The sequence below is a fragment of the Meleagris gallopavo genome, chromosome 14, assembly GCF_000146605.3.
Source record: "Meleagris gallopavo isolate NT-WF06-2002-E0010 breed Aviagen turkey brand Nicholas breeding stock chromosome 14, Turkey_5.1, whole genome shotgun sequence".
Classification (NCBI taxonomy): Eukaryota; Metazoa; Chordata; class Aves; order Galliformes; family Phasianidae; genus Meleagris; species Meleagris gallopavo.
The window spans coordinates 4,607,527-4,620,458 of NC_015024.2; the positions used below are offsets into that span (position 1 = coordinate 4,607,527).

Consider the following 12,932-nt stretch of genomic DNA (forward strand, 5'->3'; position numbering starts at 1 on the left):
AAGTTACTTTAACTTTTTCCATGACCACCAGCAGTGTTTAGTCTGAACTGTCGAGAATTTGGGTCCGTCTCCTGAGGAGTGCTGACTGCTACAAGAGAAGCTGAAAGCTCACAGGACACAAAGCACAGCCCGCTCTGTATACTGAACAAAGTGCCTTGGCCTTTCCTTTATTTCTGGAAGAGACTCCAAGAGCTTTTTAAAGACAACATAAATCCAGTTCTCCCTCCCAACAAACACACACAACTTTGCCTGTCTTTCCCACGTGAACAATTAATAGCCATGTTCACATTTAGCAAAATATGCATAAAGGCAAAATACCAGAGAAGAAAAATGCAGAATTCATTTGAAAACTACCTATTAACAAATGTCTTCATTTTAAGAGTTGCTTACGAGAAAAAATTTTTATCACTGTGACTAAAGATTATCAATGCATTTAACTGTGGTCTCCCTCAGCTCCCCTCACTTACAGTGATTTCCAACTGATTCAGTACTGCCTGGGTGAGCTGTGGGAAAACAACACAGAACAGCAGCAACAAACAAACAAGCCCTCTGCACCAAACAAGTAACTATTGTGATACATGGCTGTACTTCCTAAACATTTATCCTTACATACCAGGAGATAAATATAGACCCATTCCTAACAAATGAAGCTGTTATCCATACAAATATAAGCATGGGGCAAGAGTTAGCATCATGGCAAGAACTCTAGCGCATCTCCCACACCTGTAAGTTTGGGGTATTTCCTGCTAGCCCTGATCCATGACATACAAACCTTCTATGTTTCCTTAACAGTTTTTCTGATCTGTTCAGCATCCCTGTTTCTCTGAACCATCCATTTCATAGTCACCAATTCCAACATATTCTTGCTATTGTAACTGTAAGGTATTCAAGAAGGAAAAAGCGTTTTTATTCACTGTTTGTTTTTCCAAGCACTGGGATCTACTTCCAGCAGCAGGGAATACAACTGCTCAGGCTGACATACCTTCAGATAGATTAAACCTTTGCAAGATTAATACTTTCCTGTATCTAAGAAAAACTTTGAGACTAAAATTTTGGTTAGAAAACATCAATGAAGCCATACAACTCCAATATTACAGCCCTAAAGTGTTGTTTTTTTTCTGAAAAATGTAGAACATTCAATGAGCACAAGCCATAAATGTTTTGAAACAGTATTTGCACCTCTGGAAGTATGATTAAAATAAATATAAAAGCCACCATGCATTCCCTCTACAGTAATAAAGGCAGCATACTGGTTGTACAGTAACCCAGAGACCATGGAGCTCTACAACAAACCATCTTCCTCTAACCCAATTTGCAGGAAATCACTTTTAAGACATTTCCGCTCTTAGGTTCTACTTCAGGCTCTAACTATGAGGTGCTCATCTCCAAAACTATCTGCACCTTCAGCTGCTTTGTGCTGCTCTCCTCCTGGTGGTTACACTGGCTCCAGACTAGTTCTCCTAACCAAGTGCTGCTACCATCTGTTTGGCTTGTGCTTTCCACACACACAGTCAGGCTGTCAGTCACCCATCTCACCCCATGTGAAATTTGTATCAAGTCCAAACTAAGAGAGCTCTGTCAGCTCCCTTACAAAAATCAGATTCCCTCATTAGAGAACCAGAAGCACTAAACACTCTGCCTGTATCTAACAGAACACCACACACAGCAACAACCTCAGGTAAAGAAAAACACAGCTGGTGTTTACAAGCATTCAATCGTAACTTTTAGAAATTGTAGTTAAGTATAATTGCTGACTTTAGATTCCCCCTCCAAAAAAACAAAAACAACAACAAAAAAAACCCAAAAACCAGCAACAACAAAAAAACCATTAACTATTATTAGAACAGCCATGAAAGAACAAGATGACCTGGGAAAGCACAACATTTTTTTCAACTTACATTGGGTAAAAAGTTTGCTAACAAAGCACCAAAACCCTACAGCATGGCATAAAACCTCTATTCTTTTTTGATGCCTATTCATTAGTACTAGAGAGAATCCTAGACTGATTTAGCAGCCATTACCTAAAGTATAATGACCTATAAGATTTATAACATTTACCTTATAATAAAAATTAATAAATATCGAGAGGGGCTCACTTAATGTTTTAAGGTGTTCTTTCAACATAATGAAGATTACTGCAGCCAAAGTGATATTTAAGACTTTAGTTTTTAAATTTGGTAAATTCAAATGCTTTACTAGAAATAAAAAGCATACTGACCAATGCTTTACTTTACCTGATTCTATCAGAATCACATTACATGTCACTCGTGTCACACTCAGACTGGCTTTTCACCATAATGTTACCTTCTTTCCAGCAGAGTTCATCAGAAAAGGATGTAGAGAAACAGACAGATACCCAAGAGGGCCTTGCCCTGCACAAGCAGAGCTATGTGTTTACAGGGGCATTCACGTTACACAGGCAAGTCAGACTTCAGACAAGCATTTTTTTCCCACAAGTCTTGCTATCAACTGTACACACATTCTCAGACATGTGCCTATTTGCATTTTGAGCTTTTTCATGCTTGAATTGTTTCAAGTATGGATGAAAGCCCCAAACTGTGTTAAGAGTTCCCTGGAACTCATCCACTTTACAGCAAGGATGAAAAAGTTACTCAAATGTCAGCAATCCACCAAATGCCCTTCCCACACAAGTTCTTGAGAATTGAACAAAAGTGACGGAGAATTTAGCACAAAGAATTATCAGCTTTCTCCTTCTTCAGCTGCATGTAGTAAATGAATTAACACTGAGGATGCCACGACTGCTCTTTAAATAAATACCAGTTTTCTGAAAAGAAAGACAGCCTGAGGATGAGGTTAACTAAGTAACTACTGACATGTGATAGTTATGCAGGTTACATGTTTGAATTGTTACACAGTTCAAGCATACTGCCACTACTAAAAATGGCTACAAAACAGCAGAGGACTGGAGGAGGATGCAGACATCCAAAAGATTGAAGATTCCAGTGTCCTCAGACCAGTTTTAAATTTTAAGTGTATTTCACTGAATGTGGGATCTCTGCCAGAACCAGCAGTGCCACAGGCAGGTCAATGCAGCAATTTTATGGAACTGAGCATAGAATCAACAAAGGAACCTGTCACGAGTTTGGGATTCCCTACCCCATCGCCCCTGGGGGGGCGTGAAGGAGCGGCTGTGCAGTGATCAACTGCTGCTTGGTCACCTCACAGCAGAGTCCAGGCCTGTGGGACAGAGAGGAGTAGGGGCAGCAGTAGCCAAAAAAAGTCTGAAAGGAACCTTGAAGATACCTTCTGTGAGCTTGCAACACAAGAACAGATTATTCCTCCTCCTACTTCAGAGCTAGTAAATGCACCTGGGAGTATATTAACGTAAGTTTCTGCAGTGTGAACCAAAGCTAACATGATAATACTTGAGAATTTAAGTTACAACATGCCTGGACAGCTTGACTTGTTTCCAAAACACAGATACTTGCAAAGAAACCTGCAAAAATTGGCAAATAAAAACTGAACCTAAGTATAAATTACAGACTGTATACAAGCAAAATTACTTAGAACATCTCAAACACTTAGTGCCTTGAGTGCCTGCAAAGAAAAATTATGTTACAGTTCAACCCTATCTTATATCATCTTACTAAATACTTCCATGAATTTACAGTTCGTGTGGGTTTTTACTAGTCAAAGTGTTTCAGAGGTATAATCTCAGGAAAAATAAAACAAAAACAACAAGAACAAAAACAACCAAACAACCAAATCCCACTCCTTGGAAGATAATGCCACAGACCTGACTTAGTGTGAGGTCTGGATTATTCACAAAAAGATTCATAGTTGTGTGAAAAGGTAAGTGGTATCTAGAGGAAAATATCAATAAAGTTCCAAACAGAGGAAGAGCTTTGCCCTCCTAAGTAAATACCCATCGATACTGACTGAAGAAAGAGCTTAAGTTAAGCATACACTTCTGATAAAGCAAACACTGAAACAACTGTAGACATATGAAAGTTATGGAATTTTTCAAAACACAAAAAGCAAGTTTTGGTAATGGTCAAGAAATACAAGCACAGAACTCATTCGTACTACGTCCCTTCCCCGAGGATAACCCATGGAACCTGGAAGGAAGGAAGGAAGGATGAGGCAGGATAAGGAAGAAGGGCATGACAGAGATTTGTACCTTTCGTTTTCCTTTATGTCAATGAAGTCCTATGACAAAACGATGAAGTGCATCATCTGTGGAAGACAAGACAAACAACGCTTTAATAGGCAAACTCTAGCACACATACAACACACCAAATCAACAGCCAACCAATGATTTCATGAATTACAACATTAGAGTTACCTTACTTTCCATCCACCAGCAGTTTTCATGGCCTTCTACTGCTTTCTAGACAACACTCCAATGTAAGGAGATGCACTGTATAAGGCCAGATTATATGACCACCACAATAACTCAGTATAAACTTGCAGTTATTCAAGAAACACCACAAAAATCTTTTACGGCTGAAACTGTACACCTCCTTCTCAGACATCAGGCCCTTAGTTACACATGCAACCACCCTGCTGACCACAAATGTCCCATCAAACCTTGAATCAAAAAAAAAAAGTAACAAGCTAAGCCTCTAAGGTTATTGCTATCTCTTGTGTACAACTGTAACTGTAAAAGGAAGAATTCTTAGGGAATCTGAAGAAGTCTTGATTAAAAATATGAAGCTAAGATTAGCTAAAGAAGCAGGAGTCAAATATACAGAAACATTCACTAGAAAGTAAATAGTAAAATGCCTTCCCACCTCACAGTTCCCATCCTACTTAGCCATTTCCAGAACAAATCTCATGCTAGAGAAGGCAAAGATGGGACACAGTCACACAGCCATCAGGGCTAGCAGCACCTGCTGGAGCACCTCTCCCTCCTATGATGAAAAGTTGAGGGAGCTGGGCTCGTTTAGCCTAGAGAAAGCCCCAGGGAAACCCCACTGCCACCTTCCAGTACTTGAGAGAAACTTAGAAGCAGAGGGGTGACTGACTTTTTATAGTCTGATAGCGATAGGACAAGGGGAAATGGCTTTAAACTAAAAGGGAGATTTAGGTTAGATGCTGGGAAGAAAGATTTTACTCAGAGGGTGGTGAAGCGCTGTAACATGTCAACCAGAGAATTTGTGGATGCCCCATCTCTGGAGGCATTCAAGGATGGGATCCTGGGCAGCCTCATCTAGTGGCTGGCAACTCTGTCCATAGCAGAGGGCTGGAACTGTGTCATTTTTAAGATCCCCTCTAACCTAAACCATTCTGTGATAAGCAGAGTGTGGAGAAGGTATGGCACGCTGCCCACCACACACCAAAGAAAAAGCTGAGCTGTACAGTTCTAACAGAATTGGTGAGCAATAATGACACACTTAGGAAATAATCCATACTGAATCAAGAGTTGATTTCTTCTTTTCCCCAAACAGATTACATTACTAAGGAATACAGTGTAGAAAATAAGACCAGACAGTATGTAGGGGCCAGAAACAGAAAAACAGAGCAGACCAGAGGACCAGAGGGACGCATCCTCAAAACAACTACAAAAGACCTTTTAAGTGGATATCTTGGCAATTAGCAGACTGACAAAAACAAGCATAGTTACAATCCTCAAATTTAGTTAGAAGTCTGAGACAAAAAAAAAACTTGTACTACAAAATGAGTGAGAAGAAATCCCAAATACAAATTGAGAAAACATAGCATAAAATTCATGTGATGGGTTAAAGAAGGAGCAGGTACAGCACTGCTACCTGTACCCAAAGCAACAGCTGTAAGGTAGCAAAGCTGTGTACTTTTCTTGACAGATAAGAGAAACACGGAAAACGAAAATCACAGGAGAACATCTGCTAACAAATTGGCAAGAATCAAAGTTTAAGCAGTGAGTGAACTGACAAAAATACCAGCTGTTATTGCAGACGTGAGATTCAATTAAATGTGAGTAGAATTGTTTACCTAAGACAATGGCAAAACTAAGGGAGAAGAAAATGCCTGCATACTGGAGGAAGTGTGCCTACTTGCAGGATTTCCACCTGAGACACTGCAGGACAAGAGATGGTGCAAGGGAAGCAGGTGTTTTGTACAGGAACATGGAACTTGCACAAGTTCATCATGGACCATACTCTGGTATCAAAACACTGCATTGGAAATATTAAGAATTCTGCTACAAAAGTACACCTAATTTCACAAACAGGCTGAACAAGAACTGTGAAACAACAAGTTTGTGTTTCAGTGTTTTCAGGTCACTTTTTTTTGCTGAAAGTTCTAAAACATACACCTGGACAATATTTCAGGTTAGAAAAATAGAAGTTAAACATTTCATTTCTTGATTCAGGCAGTCCTTGCACAAGTGACGTTCTCCACGTGATACTTCTATAACCAAACCACACTTTGATGCCACTCCTGCTGCTTTCTCCGGTTCTCATTACCAGTTGGGTAGGTACAGCAATCTGCCACCAGCAGCGATGGACATCTCTAACAAGAAATAATATTAACTCCTTTCCTAATGGGTGAAGAAACCCATTACGGTTCCTTGATGAGAGAACATCAAGTTTAGTTAACATCAGTTGGAGTTTTTGGAAGTTATGACAAAAAAACTCCAACCCGCTTATTCCTGGGCTTGTCTTTTACATCACATTGCTTATTTAAAGCTTCCACGTGAGAGATGCGATAGACAAAACACTTACTATGCAAAGGAACCAAAACAGAAAAACAAAGCAAAACCTCTCTGCCTGCCATAAAATACACAAACAGAAATTAAAGAATCACAATTAGAGCAGAAATATTATTTGTGGCGACAGAAGAAACAATATTTTCAAATGTGAGAATTGTAGTCTTGACCTGCCTTATCATTTTATTAAAATCTTCTTCAGAGCATATAGTGCTTCTGTAAAACAGAATAATTCCAGGTAACGGCCTGTAATTTAACATCACAAGGGCAGATCTTACTGGAATAGGTAAAAATAGCACTCGTGGAGATGCCAAAGGAGAGTCTTTCCACTATATGGCCACTGCCTGGATTGCAACATCAGCTGGCTCTCTTTTTATAACCACTTGATTGCCAGTGAACAACTTACCAAGAGAACTCAGAATGTTGGAGAAACAGAAGAGCAAGGCCAAAATTCACTTTCAGGTGAAATCAATCCACTGTATCACCATGCTATTATTGCCTCTGTAAGCTTTATACTTGCTTCTAAAAGCGTTTAACACAAATGAATCATGTAATTCAGAATACAGTTTATTTTCTGTTAAACGTCAGCATAAAATTAGAGGCTTGCACACTGTTGTTTCTTTTGGCTGCAGTACATTCTGGAAGCTACCTTATGCCATCCTAGTTGCCATTCTCCAATAACCTCATTTTGACCAGTTTCTGGGAACACACCTCCCATTTCCAGCCAGCTTGGAACAACTACTTTGTAGCACCTGAACCCACAGATTCCTTTTCATGCTTGCAAGTAAAGACAACATCTAGGACAACATGAGCATTTAGAACTGCTAGACCAGGGATCAAACAGATAGAGAAGTTATTTTGCTTGAAAATGTTCCTGTCAGCCAGCCACTGGACTTGCCCAGCTTTCTAATTGGTACAAGGGAAACCAGCATCCTCCAATCTCCAACAAGACCAACAGGTTTCTGCCTGTACATACCTACATATTGGAACTGACCGGACATGGCTTTCACGGCTTTTTGAAGGGGGACTGGAAAAGGATCAAAAAAACAAAACAAAAAACACAACATGACTTGGCTCACAATGTTACTATCACATCTTTTACCCCACTATATAAAGATGGAATGAATATCAAAATATTTAGTTCACCTTAAGCTTCAAGCTGCTGCTCTAATAAAAAAAATGTTTCCTATTCACACACAGTAGCCTCAGTATGAAATAGTTTAGGCCTGAAAGGGTTCATATTCAACCAGGGATTATTAAAGTAAGGAAAATATTTATCTGACAGTAGCTTGCCATTAACAATTGCTAGGTAAATTCGGGTCCTCTGGAACTCTGACAAAAGGTTTTACAGAACATGAAGCTGGAGCTGCATCCTACAATATGATCAACTTTCAGAGCAGCTTAAAGTTTCTAAAACAAATCTTGAAAAATATTAAGTTTTACTGTGTATCAAAATGCACTTCCTTCAGCTGGAAGCTGGTTCAGAGGTTATCATTGGTTCTTTCAGCTTTACATTAAGCTTTTTATTTTACAGTATATTTACAGAACTAGTGATTCTAGTTGCAGTGAGTTAGGAATTTGTTTTTTTAATCATCAAAACAATATCTAGTCTTTTTTCCTTCTGGCAGCGCTGCTACCACTGAAGCTTCCAATCTAACTGTCCTCCCTCCACGTGCTGTTCTGCTCTGCAGGACCTCACTGTTGTTCCTGCAAATCTCACTTCCACAACCATTCCATGCAATTGGATGGGAGGATCTGCACCCCCGCCTGTTACACTGCGCTTCGTTCAGATTCACCAAGAAGTTCTCATGTAAAATATCACACATTATTTATTCTAAACAGGGAAAATTGTGGACTAAAGCAAAAAGGATGGTAATTTACGTAATTGTTCAACAAGCAAGCAGTGTTCGGGGGGGATTGGGGCAGAAGACAATTTTTTCCATAGGTAGGAAGAGGGTGCAGAAAGTGAAAAGAGCAGTGCCTTTAGAGGTATTCTCACCTCTGACAGGAAGATCACTCCAGAAAATACTCAGAGCATGAGCAGACTGAGCGAACATGGTGAAATGACCGAGAACAGAACAAGTAGAATACACATAAAGAAGTCTGAATTACTGATGGAGTCAACAGAGACATGTACTGGAGCAAATGACAACCAAAACAAAACACTACAGGAAAACAAAACGGCAGATTAGTCATATGTTGAAGTTTCTCAATAAATACTTAAATGTTAGCCCTGCAAAGGTACCACGAAAGACACCTTTCCTGCAGCAGAGCACTACCTTGCAGCTCACTGGTGCCTCCACAGCCCAGTGCTGCCAAAACACCCATTTTCAGAACTCCAGTTTGTTCTCTTGTGAAAGAAATTATGTAACAAAGTGCCTTGCTGGGGGCTCTGAGCCATTTTTTAAAGTCTAAACCTCTGAGCCAGCTTTAATTAACATGGTTAACCCCACGCCACACCCAGCTCCAAGTTAGTGAGGCCACCTCCCTCCAGCTCGCAAGCTAAAAATACGCACTGTCCCTCTGCTCCTAACCGATACTACATATTTCGGCTGGAAAGCAATATTAATTAACACCTTTTTGACAGCTGTTTGTCAGAAATGAATATTTTAGCGTCAGCAGCGCAAGCTGAATCCAAAATGAAGCAACGTTCTGCAGAGGTAAGAGAAAACAGGCAGCACTACAGCAATTGGTGCAACATCTGCAAAGAGCCACAGTGCAGCGAGCAACCAGGAACAACAAAACAGCGTTCTATCAGTAAACCTGGAAATACAGGTTCCAGCTTCAGGGTTTTCGGCGAACTGCAAAGAAAACGAAGCAGAGACACACACTCATCACACACAAAGATGGCTGTGAGGCAATTCCAAAACTCTTTTGCCTGAAGTTAAAACCAATTGTCTTTGGTTTAACCACGCGAGAGCTGTGCTGCACGTAGCGCGGTGAGCAGGATGCGCAGAACGCAGACACACCTGCAGCTGCAAACAAATGTACTGAGCAGGATTCACCGCTGCACTGTCCCACATGAACCCATGTCTACACTACAGTCTTAGCTCTAATTCTTGACATTCCCCACCAGCAGGCAAAAACCTTTGGAAAACAAATAATCGCATCCCACTGTGTCCGTTAAAAGCCTTTAAAAAAATGCTCACTTCTGTAAACACAGTTTACTGTCACTTACAACTCTTAGCTCCGAAGCATAGCAAGAAAACGCTTTACTCATTTACAAACGACTTGGGAAGGGTTTTGTTTATCCCCATCTACTACATCACTGCAGCATCTCAGTACACAAGATGACCATATTCTATTAAATTGCAAAAGGTCAGCACTCAGTGCTGCGATAAAATCAGCCCTGTGTGAAATAGATGGCATTTCCAGTACAAACACAATATCCAAGTCACCAAAGGAATACGCGTATGCCAGCTGCTTTTCAAAGCAAAATTGTTGTTTACAGAAAAATAGTGTACGCAGCAGGAGCCAACAGAGCACTGGGAATTATTCACACAAGTTTGGCCCAAACAGACTTTCTTTTCAGAAAGGCAACGAACAACACCAAACACACATCTGGATTGCCAGCACAGAAAGCCATGCAAAGTGAGGTGAGCTTCATGCTGTCTCAAAGCCAGTAAGACAGTGCATACTCATCATTAATAAAAGAAAGAAGAAATCTGGGTAGCAGCAACATTTGGACACAATTTCCGAGTGTTATATCAACTCTTCTTACAATTAATTTCTAATTTAGAAGCTGCTTTCAACGACTAGATTTCAGATCAGAAAATACCAAAGGTTTTTGTGTAAGCAATTATGTACCAAATTGGTACAATGTTGATGTAAGCCAGCTGCTCATTTACAAATGTATTTATCTTACACTACTGAAGTCATGCTTAAAATGCTGGTTAAATCACAAGTTTTAATCTTGCTTTACCTATTTTTGTTACTTCTTCAAAGAAAGGTAATTTGGATTTATGCAGTTTGGTATTTTAGGAGAAACTGAAGCTCTATTTCTCATTACACAGTCCTTAGATTTCTGCATTTTTAGGTTGGAATAGAGTCCATGAGCTTCTCCTTAAGAATCAATCACCCTTTCCAATTATTCATCTTTTTCAAGCTTCATTTACATGCAAGTTTTGGAAATCAAACTGCACGTACATTTTCACTCCTGTTTCCTCAGCAGCTGGCCCTATATTACTATGCCATCCACTGTCCTTCCTCCTAGCTTCCAAACACTCTTGGGCTTATTTGCTTATTTCAGCAAAGCAAGCAGGTAGAAGCATCAGGGATACAGAGCTCCCACAGGCTATGGAAATAGGAGGCCAAGCTGCAGAGGAACCTCCTGCTTTCCCTCGCCAGCACTGCAGCCCCAGGTGCAGCACGTCCTACATGGCAGAACCCAACTAGGGAACCTGCTGGCAGCCAGGAGGGAGGCGAGACACAAAGGAGCTGAGGAGAACACACCTGGAGAGATTCCAGCATGGCAGTATCAAAAAGGGGATGGCAAGGGATGCCAGCTGTACTGCAAAGCAGTGGCGAAGGGAATGACTGAAGGTATCACAGAAGGGAGCGCTGGCAGAGCACAGAGGTGACACAGATCCAAACACAAATAACAGTCTATTAAACACAAATATTTAATTTAGCTCATTTGCTTAAGTCATTTAAACATTCTGTGTATGTAACACAAAAATGAATTTATTAGCACAACTCCTTCATCTGAAACTCACTGCTTAAGGACTTCTTTAGTCACAGCAATTTCACATAACAGCTTTTGGTTTCTACCTCCTGCAACAGCTGTAGAACTAACAGCTTACCATATCACCTTAATTTGTTTCCAAAGGCAGAAAACTGGGAAAACTTGTTTTTTCCTCAGCTCCCAGTTTCTCAACAGCAAATGTGACAAATAACTGAAGTGAGGGGCACGTATGTCCCAGCAGAAACCAGTGCTGATCGAGCACACCAAGAAGTGCTGACCAACCATTCCCGTAGGTCATGTCTGTGGTTTATAAAATAGGACTTATTTTAATAAGCTGTAGTAAGTTCAGGCCCTGAGACAGCAGTCAAATCCTTAAGTTAGTCAAACAGACCTTGTTGCTGACTTAAAATAATATATATATATATATATATATATATGAGAATTTTTACACGTACAGCAAAAGCATTAAACAGAAAAAAATAGTTTGTATCTTCTTCGGAAAAAAGAGAGACTTTCCCTGTCGCTTCCAGCTTTTTCTTCAGAACAGGTCTGTCAGCAGTATTGCACAATACATTGTCCAGTCCTGAAGATATTAAGCATGGCAACAAACCACATGAAAACACATTCCAGATTTCTGGAAGCACTGCTGCTCTGGCCCAAATAAGCCAGTCCACTGCTGATTTAATGATCTAAGATTGAACTGCTTACCGTATTCATCAGTCATCCACTACATAAGCATAAAATACAGATCCACACTTATTTTTATGATTAACTGTAGCCTTAGGGCTTGCCTACGGAAAATATTCTTAAGACAAATTAATGAAAGTCACTTCCATTCTTAATGGACGTCCCCAGAAAAAGATTTAACCAAACTGCTTGGAACTTAACCCTCCTATTCATCAGTGCAATCTTTTCTTTTTGCACCTACATTGCTAGCAAGCGCTAAAGGATAGGAACATCCATTCCAGTTATAACCTGATGTTATCCAACAAAGAAATCTTAGGCAGCGCTTGGATCAGGGTCTTTCAGAAGCTTTAATAAATAGGTAGACAGATTTTAAAAGCTCTAAAGGTCTCTTGTACACAATTGCTTCCAAGTATTTTGACTGAAGTTTAAGGCTTACTGCAACATAGTCCTTTCCTGGTCTGCGTGCCTGCAGCACCCTGCAGCAGCACCCAAGTGGATACAGGTCGTGCCGCAGCAATTCCACCACAGCGCCTGAGGCTTCACAGCCCCAGGTGAGGTCCCTGCACCCGCGGATGTGCCCGAGAGGCTAGGGAAAACCCACGCAGGTTGCTGTACCTGACACAGGCAGGGCACGCAGGGGACAGGAGGAGCGCTGCTGTCGGCGAGGTTATTTCTGTGTACATTTGAACCGTAGATAAAAGAGTCCGGGAACAGACCAGCACATCTGCACGGCAACAGCAGGGCAGCTCGAGGGAACCGGGAACCTAAACAACCACACTCCGGTGTTTACGTACTTCTTTGTAAACCGAAGCTGAACGATCCCAAGCGAGCGGCTCACGCCGCTCTCAGTCACGCTACCGCGATACAGTCCCATTTTCCACTCGGCCAACGGCGGATCCCGGCCGCAGAGCG

General features: G+C 40.8%; 1 protein-coding gene across 5 annotated transcripts in view; it reads right to left on the bottom strand.

The window, feature by feature from the left end:
- Positions 1-12,932, bottom strand: part of RAF1 (Raf-1 proto-oncogene, serine/threonine kinase) — a 68,403-nt gene that overhangs the window by 25,430 nt on the left and 30,041 nt on the right. For 4 of the 5 annotated variants that reach the window (XM_010718438.3, XM_010718435.3, XM_010718437.3 and 1 more), the window contains exon 2: positions 4,142-4,197. The gene's annotated coding sequence lies outside the window, so the exon portion shown is untranslated. Of the gene's footprint in view, positions 1-4,141; positions 4,198-12,635; positions 12,760-12,932 lie in introns of those variants that run through there. The other variant, XM_010718436.3, reaches the window with a different exon arrangement.